Source organism: Cupressus sempervirens, chromosome 4, assembly GCF_028749045.1.
Source record: "Cupressus sempervirens isolate cs-2001-9-10 chromosome 4, ASM2874904v1, whole genome shotgun sequence".
NCBI classification, from domain to species: Eukaryota; Viridiplantae; Streptophyta; class Pinopsida; order Cupressales; family Cupressaceae; genus Cupressus; species Cupressus sempervirens.
Window position 1 is genome coordinate 448976302 of NC_143121.1, and position 7319 is coordinate 448983620.

Sequence of the window (7319 nt, forward strand, 5' to 3'; positions counted from 1 at the left end):
AAGTCCATAGGATTTAAACTAATTGTTACAATTGCTAGAGAGTAACAATAATAGATTGTTGATATGATACAACTTATAACATACTTTGCAAATTTTAGATCACTCTTTAGTTCAATCCTTTTGCTTGGCTTTTAATCACTTTAGTTCTTATAGCTTGTCATCTCAAGCTTCATCTCCTTGAGTCTTCTTACTCATCATACCAATGCAATCAACCTTATGGTCATCTATCCAAACAGAGTTTTTGTGCTTTCTTCTCCTTAGCACCTTCTTCAGCACTTCATGCTTTTATGCTCGACCACCTTCTCCTCTCTTTGCTTCATGACCTTATGAATCCTTAAATAAGAATCTAGTTTTCCTTTTTTGCTCAATTCTCCCTCTCCAATTTTAGGGTTTCAAATGGATTAGGTAGGATACAATGTATCTACCCCATATCTTGCTCTTATCTAGAAAGCTTTGTCTAGAGTCCAGTTGTATTCTCCAAAAATGTTCTACATGGTGTTTTGTGCCACCAGCTCATCATTCTTATCTTCTATTTAATTAACAAATTTCTAGATAACAACCTTGTTGGCTTAGATCTGGAAAATCTTTCATTTTTGAAATAATGCAGCAACTTGGCACTATTGCTTTACTGATGCTCGACATCTCTGTGTTACTCAACACTTGTATCTTCTTGGCACTTGATTCTGCTTAGCACTCAGCACTTGATTCTACTCGACACTTGATTCTATTTGATACTCAGCACTTGATTCTGCTTGGCACTTGATTTTTCTTGGCATCTGAAGTTCACTCGACACTTGCTTGGCTTCAACTAGGAATCTGTTCGACTCCTTAATGATCTTAGTTAGTCTTTACGAATGACTTAGCTAAAACCTTACATCTTTGATATGTTTCAATGTGCCATTTCTCTATGTCTTAGAGTATGTCATCAATACACTTTTTCATCAATGACTTAGCTAATCCTTGGACTTCATTACAACATCATAACTTCAACTTTTCTCTAGGTGTTCTAGTTACATCTTATTGATTGCCTCCTTGTCAATCAACCAATTGATAGTGTTTGGATCACTAAAGCAATTGTCATTCCTGCAAGTAGCAAGTTTGACATCAATGACAAAAAAATGATTGAGAACATTCTTTACTAGTTCCATATGATCATTCCAACAATTTTCCTCACGATCTTTTCAATCATTTCCAACAATCTCCTTCTTTGGCATTGATGGCAAAATCAAACTGATCAATTGATCAACTTAGTTACCATCAAGATTGTATACATTGTCTGCTACTTTTCCTGGCTACTTGTATCCTTACTACTGATCTCATATATCTCCCTCTTTCATATGTATCTCCCTCTTGCTTTGTATTGATCAGGTTTCTGCATATTTATCCCTCTTTGACATAAATACCAAAGATGTAACATCTTTAACATGCGAAGTATAAGCTTTGGCTTCTTGATGTCTTCGCCCTTTGTCAACATGCTTGTGACTGATTTGGAGTTTCTACTCCTGCTATTATCCTCTGCATCATTCTTCTGATATTTCAATGATTTGTTCCTGTTGATGTAGGGTAGCATCCTTGTTGCTTTAAACTTCTTGAGTTAAGGGTATTACCCCCAACTTGCCTCTAAGATATTCATAAGCATCCTTGGCCAATGGTTTGGTGAAGATATCTACAATTTGTTTCCTTGTGTGAATGTATTCCAACTTCACTTGTTTGTCTTCTACCAATTCTCTGACATAATGATACTTGATTGCAATATGCTTGGTTTTTGCATGCATTACTGGATTTTTGGATATGTTTATAGCACTTTTATTATCACAATACAATATCATAGGTTTTGTTACCTCTTCTTTCATTCCTTTCAATAGATGTGTGAGCCACACAATGTTTGTGCAATTGACTGCAGCTGCCACATACTCTGATTCTGCAATGGACTGGGATGTGCATGCTTGTTTCTTGCTAGTCCAAGTAACTAGCCTTTTACCTAAAAATAATGTACCTCCACTTGTGCTTTTTTTGTCATCAACATTGCCTCCCCAATCTGCATCTGTATATGCATTGAGTTCAAACTTTCCATTCATTTTGTAGTATAGACCAAAGTTATCAATTCCTTTAAGATATCTCATTATTCTTTTTACTTCTATGAGATGATTTTCTTTGGGATTAGCAGAGAAGCTAACCACTATTCCAACTGCCAATGCTATGTCTAGTCTGCTATGTACAACATATTGTAATTTTTCAATCATGGATCTATACATTGTTTGATTGACTTCAACTGATTCATCATTTTTGGATAGCTTATTTCCTATCACCATTGGTGTGCTGACTACTTTGGACTCCTCCAATCCAAACATTTTAGGTATCTCTTTGATGTACTTTGATTGTGTCACAAATATACCATGGTTTAGTTAATGTACTTGCAAACCAACAAAAAATTTGATCTCTCCAAACATAGACATTTCAAACTCATGTTTCATTTTGTCAGCAAAGATTTTGCAAAGCACTTCCTTTCCTCCAAACACTATGTCATCCACAAAGATTTTAGATACAATAATATCCTTACCTTTGTCTGATTTGATGTACATGTTGTTGTTATCATTAGTTCTTTCAAATCCTATTTGCACTAGATACTTGTGAAGTCTCTCATACCATGCTCTGGGTGTTTGTTTCAGACCATAGAGTGCTTTATGTAGTTTACAAACCATATCCCTATTGTTCTCATCAACAAATCCTTCTGGTTGTTCAATGTAGACTTCTTCTTCTAGTATACCATTTAAAAAAGCAAACTTTACATCCATCTGATAAACTTTGAAATCTTTATATGCAGCATATGCAAGTAAGGTTCTTACTCCTTCCATTCTAGCAGTAGGGGTGAATGTTTCCCCATAGTCTAGTCCTTCTTCTTGAGCATAACCCTTGCATACTAGTCTAGCTTTGTTTCTAGTAATCTCACCATTCTCATCTAGCTTGTTTCTGAATACCCACTTGGTGCCAATCACATTCTTGTCAACTAGTCTAAGAACCAAACCCTAGGTTTTGTTCTTCTCTATTTGATCAATTTCTTCTTCCATAGCTTTATACCAGTCATCATCTTGTAATGCACCATATACTATTTTAGGTTTAGGTTTTCTGATCAGACATGATTCATGTCTTAGTCTATTCCTTGTCATTGGTCTTGCATCTTTGCCACCAATAATTTGTTCAGCAGGTTGATGTCTTTTTACATATTTGGATAATCTTAGTTCTGTCCTTGTTTCCATGTTTGATCTTTCTGATTCAAAGTCACTATGTATCGAGTTGTCAGGTTGTTCTTCATTTATTTCATGTGTACTGACTTTAGTATCAGATTGTGCATTTCCTTCATTCTGCAACTCGGCTTCTAAATGTAACTCGACATTTACTGGTTGTGACTTGGCTGAGATTGAAATTTGTTGTTGAGTTTCAATTTGATTGACAGCATCCACATCAACAAGTATTCCTTCATAAGAATATACAAAGGTTCTATATTCATTCATTCTCTTTGGTTCTTCAACTTGGACTTCTATATGCTCATCAAAGTTTATATTTGCACTTTCCACAATTTTGTTAGTGTTAGTATTCAAACACTTATATGCTTTACTTCTAGTGGAGTAACCAAAGAATATGCCTTCATCACTTTTTGCATCAAATTTTTTATTTCTAGCATCTTTAAGAATAAAGAATTTGCAACCAAATACTTTGAAATGTTTTACATTGGGTGAGTGACCATACCATAATTCAAAAGGTGTTGTATTTGTACCTTTCTTGACTTGTACTCGGTTTAGTGTATGAACAACTACACTTACAACTTCTCTCCAGTATTTTAGAGCAACAGTCTTTTCCATCATTAATGTTTTGGCATAGTCAATTACAGATCTATTTCTTCTTTTAGAAATTCTATTCTATGGGGGAGTTCTAGGAGCTAACATTTGTCTTTTGATTCCTTTTTCATTACAAAATATCTTCAATTCTTTTGATGTGAATTCACCACCTCTATCTGATCTCAAGCATTTCAGGCTTTTTCCTATTTCCTATTCAACTCTAGCCACATACCACTTAAACATTTGAAAGGCATCAAATTTTTGTCTTAAGAACATAATAGTCATCATCCTGGAATAGTCATCAACAAACAACATTATGTACTTATCTCCTCTATAGCTTTGTACTTCCATTGGACCACATAAGTCAGTATGAACTAACTCAAGTACTTCTTTAGATATATAGTTTTTGCTTTTGAAACTTGACTTTGTAATCTTTCCAAGCTGACATTGTTTGCACATGATATTATCAGGCTTCTTCAATTTTGGTAAATCTCTGACTTTCTTCATTTTACTAATATTGACCAGATTGTCAAAGTTGACATGACATAGCCTTCTATGCCATAACCATTCATCATCAAATTTTGCAACAAAATAAGAGACATCATCCATATCAAGGTAAAATAGATTACTCCTTGTTTGATATCCTTTTCCTATCAGTTTACCATCAGTATCATAGATCGTTGCAGTTTTGTTTCCAAATTCTACTTTGCATCCTATATTGCCTAACTGTGAGATACTTAGCAAATTGTAGTTTAATCCTTCAACATAGTATGCATTATCACATGAAATTTTCTTTGTGAGTGTAATGGAACCTTTTCCTTTGATTTGACATGGAGCATCATTGCCAAATCTAACACTATTTCCATCATACTGAGTGAAGTTAACAAACTTACTTTTGTCTCCTATCATGTGATGTGAGCATCCACTATCTATGATCCATCTATCATTCTTTTTCATACATGTTACTAATGTTGTAGGCTCTTCTTCATTAGATTGGTCCTTCATGGCTACATAAACAACTTCATCATCATTATCATCAAAATTTTCTTCAACAATATAACACTTCTTGCCTTTGTCTTTGTAATCTCTCTTTTGAATTTGTATTTGTTGCCTTCCTTGTAATCTTTTTTCTGTGTACACCTGGCAGCAATATGACCTACTCTATTGCAATTGAAACAAATGATAGGCATCTTACCTTTGAATTTTCCTTTACCTCTGTGAAATCTTCTAGCAAGTAGTGCTTCCAATTGTTCCACATCTTCCTCATCAGTGCTACTGTCACTAGATACATATTTCATTTTCCTTACTTTCTTTGATTTCACTTGTTCAACATCTTTCAATGATAGCTTGGCCTTGAAAGCATATTCAACATTCTCAAGTCTGTAGTTGTCAAAGTTAGATAACTCAAATGCAGTGAGTCTACCCACTATTCCTTCAAAACTTAGATTGTTTCCCAGTATACATCTTAGTTCTTGTATTGTTGATACTCTAATAGCATAGATAGGGAGCAAGGTTCTTAAGAACTTACTATTAATAGTATCTTCATCCAATTAACCACTCAAGCATCTTATTGCACTTACCACTTCTTTTATTCTTGCGCCATACTGAGCAGCATTCTCATTTTCCTCTATTTTCATATCATCAAATTTTCCTCTGAGGCTTTCTCTTTTTGCTCTTTGTACATTCTGATCTCCTCCATAGATGTCTTATAGGGCTTTCCACATTTTTAATGTAGTGTCACATCCTTTGATATCATCAAATTCAACATAGTTGAGTGCAGAGGCAATTTCCAACATTGTCTGATTGTGTTCCTATTTATTTTTCAAATCTTCTGCAGTAAGAGTACCAATTGGATCAACATGTTGAGTAACAATTGAATTTTGGGCATAATCTCCTATAGATCCAAGATGTAGCATCATCAAAATTTACCATGCAAAAAATTTGTCTTTTTTGAGCTTGGGGAGTTCTCTCTTAGGCATTTTGATCTTTCCTGCTTATAGTCCCTTTAAACTGAATCAACAATTTGGCTTTGATACCAATTGTTAGAATTCTTTAGAATAACTGAGGGGGTGTGTGAATTAGTTATCAAAGGTCCAAATGCCCTAATAATATTTTTTCTCAAATTATAGTGAGCCCATAAACTTTTCATCCATCCAAGCTCAAAATAATCATCCTAGCAAATTATAGTAAATCAATATGCAGCAATAAAACATGCAAGATCAACACATGACACAATGATTTATGTGGAAAACCAATTTGGGAAAAACCACTAGTAACATGCTACTTGATTATCACTCTTCTAAAGTGATGCCCTATTAAAAGCCTGCCCTGTTAAAGGCTTACAACACACTGTTAAATGTGACCTTGTTAGAGGATTTCACCAAACTATTAGGAATGGGCCTGATCAAAGGACTTTAGAACATTCACTTGGAATGTCACCTTGTTAAAGGATTTACCTCATGGCTATTAAACCAACCTAAGTCCATAGGATTTAAACTAGATGTTACAATTACTAGAGAGTAACAATAATGGATTGTTGATCTGATACAACTTACAACATACTTTGCAGATTTTAGATCACTCTTTAGTTTAGTCCTTTTGCTTGGCTTTTAATCACTTCAGTTCTTACAACTTTTCATCTCAAGCTTCATCTCCTTGAGTCTTCTTACTCATCATACCAATGCAATCATCCTTGTCGTCATCTATCCAAACAGAGTTTCTGTGCTTTCTTCTCCTTACCACCTTCTTTAGCACTTCATGCTTTTATGCTCGACCACCTTCTCCTCTCTTTGCTTCATGACCTTATGACTCCTTAAATAGGAATCTGGTTTTCCTTTTTCGCTCAATTCTCCCTCTCCAATTTTAGGGTTTGAAATGGATTAGGTAGGATACAATGTATCTATCCCATATCTTTCTCTCATCTAGAAAACTTCTTCTAGAGTCCAGTTGTATTCTCCAAAAATGTTCTACATGGTGTTTTGTGCCACCAACTCATCATTCTTATCTTCCATTTAATTCATAGATTTCTAGATAACAACCTTATCAGCTTAGATCTGGCAAATCTTTGATTTTCAAAATAATGTAGCAACTCGGCACTATTGGTTTACTGATGCTCGACATCTTTGTGTTACTTAGCACTTGTATCTGCTTGGCACTTGATTCTTCTCGACACTTGGAACTTGATTCTATTTGGCACTTGACACTTGATTCTGCTTAGCACTTGATTTTTCTCGGCATCTGAAGTTCACTCGGCACTTGCTCGGCTTCAACTAGGAATCTGTTCAGCTCCTTAATGATCTCAGATAGTCTTTACAAATGACTTAGCTAAAACTTTACATCTTTGATATGTTTCAATGTACCATTTCTCTATGTCTTAGAGTATGTCATCAATACACTTTTTCATCAATGACTTAGCTAATCCTTGGACTTCATTACAACATCATAACTTCAACCTTTCTCTAGGTGTTATAGTTACATCTTATT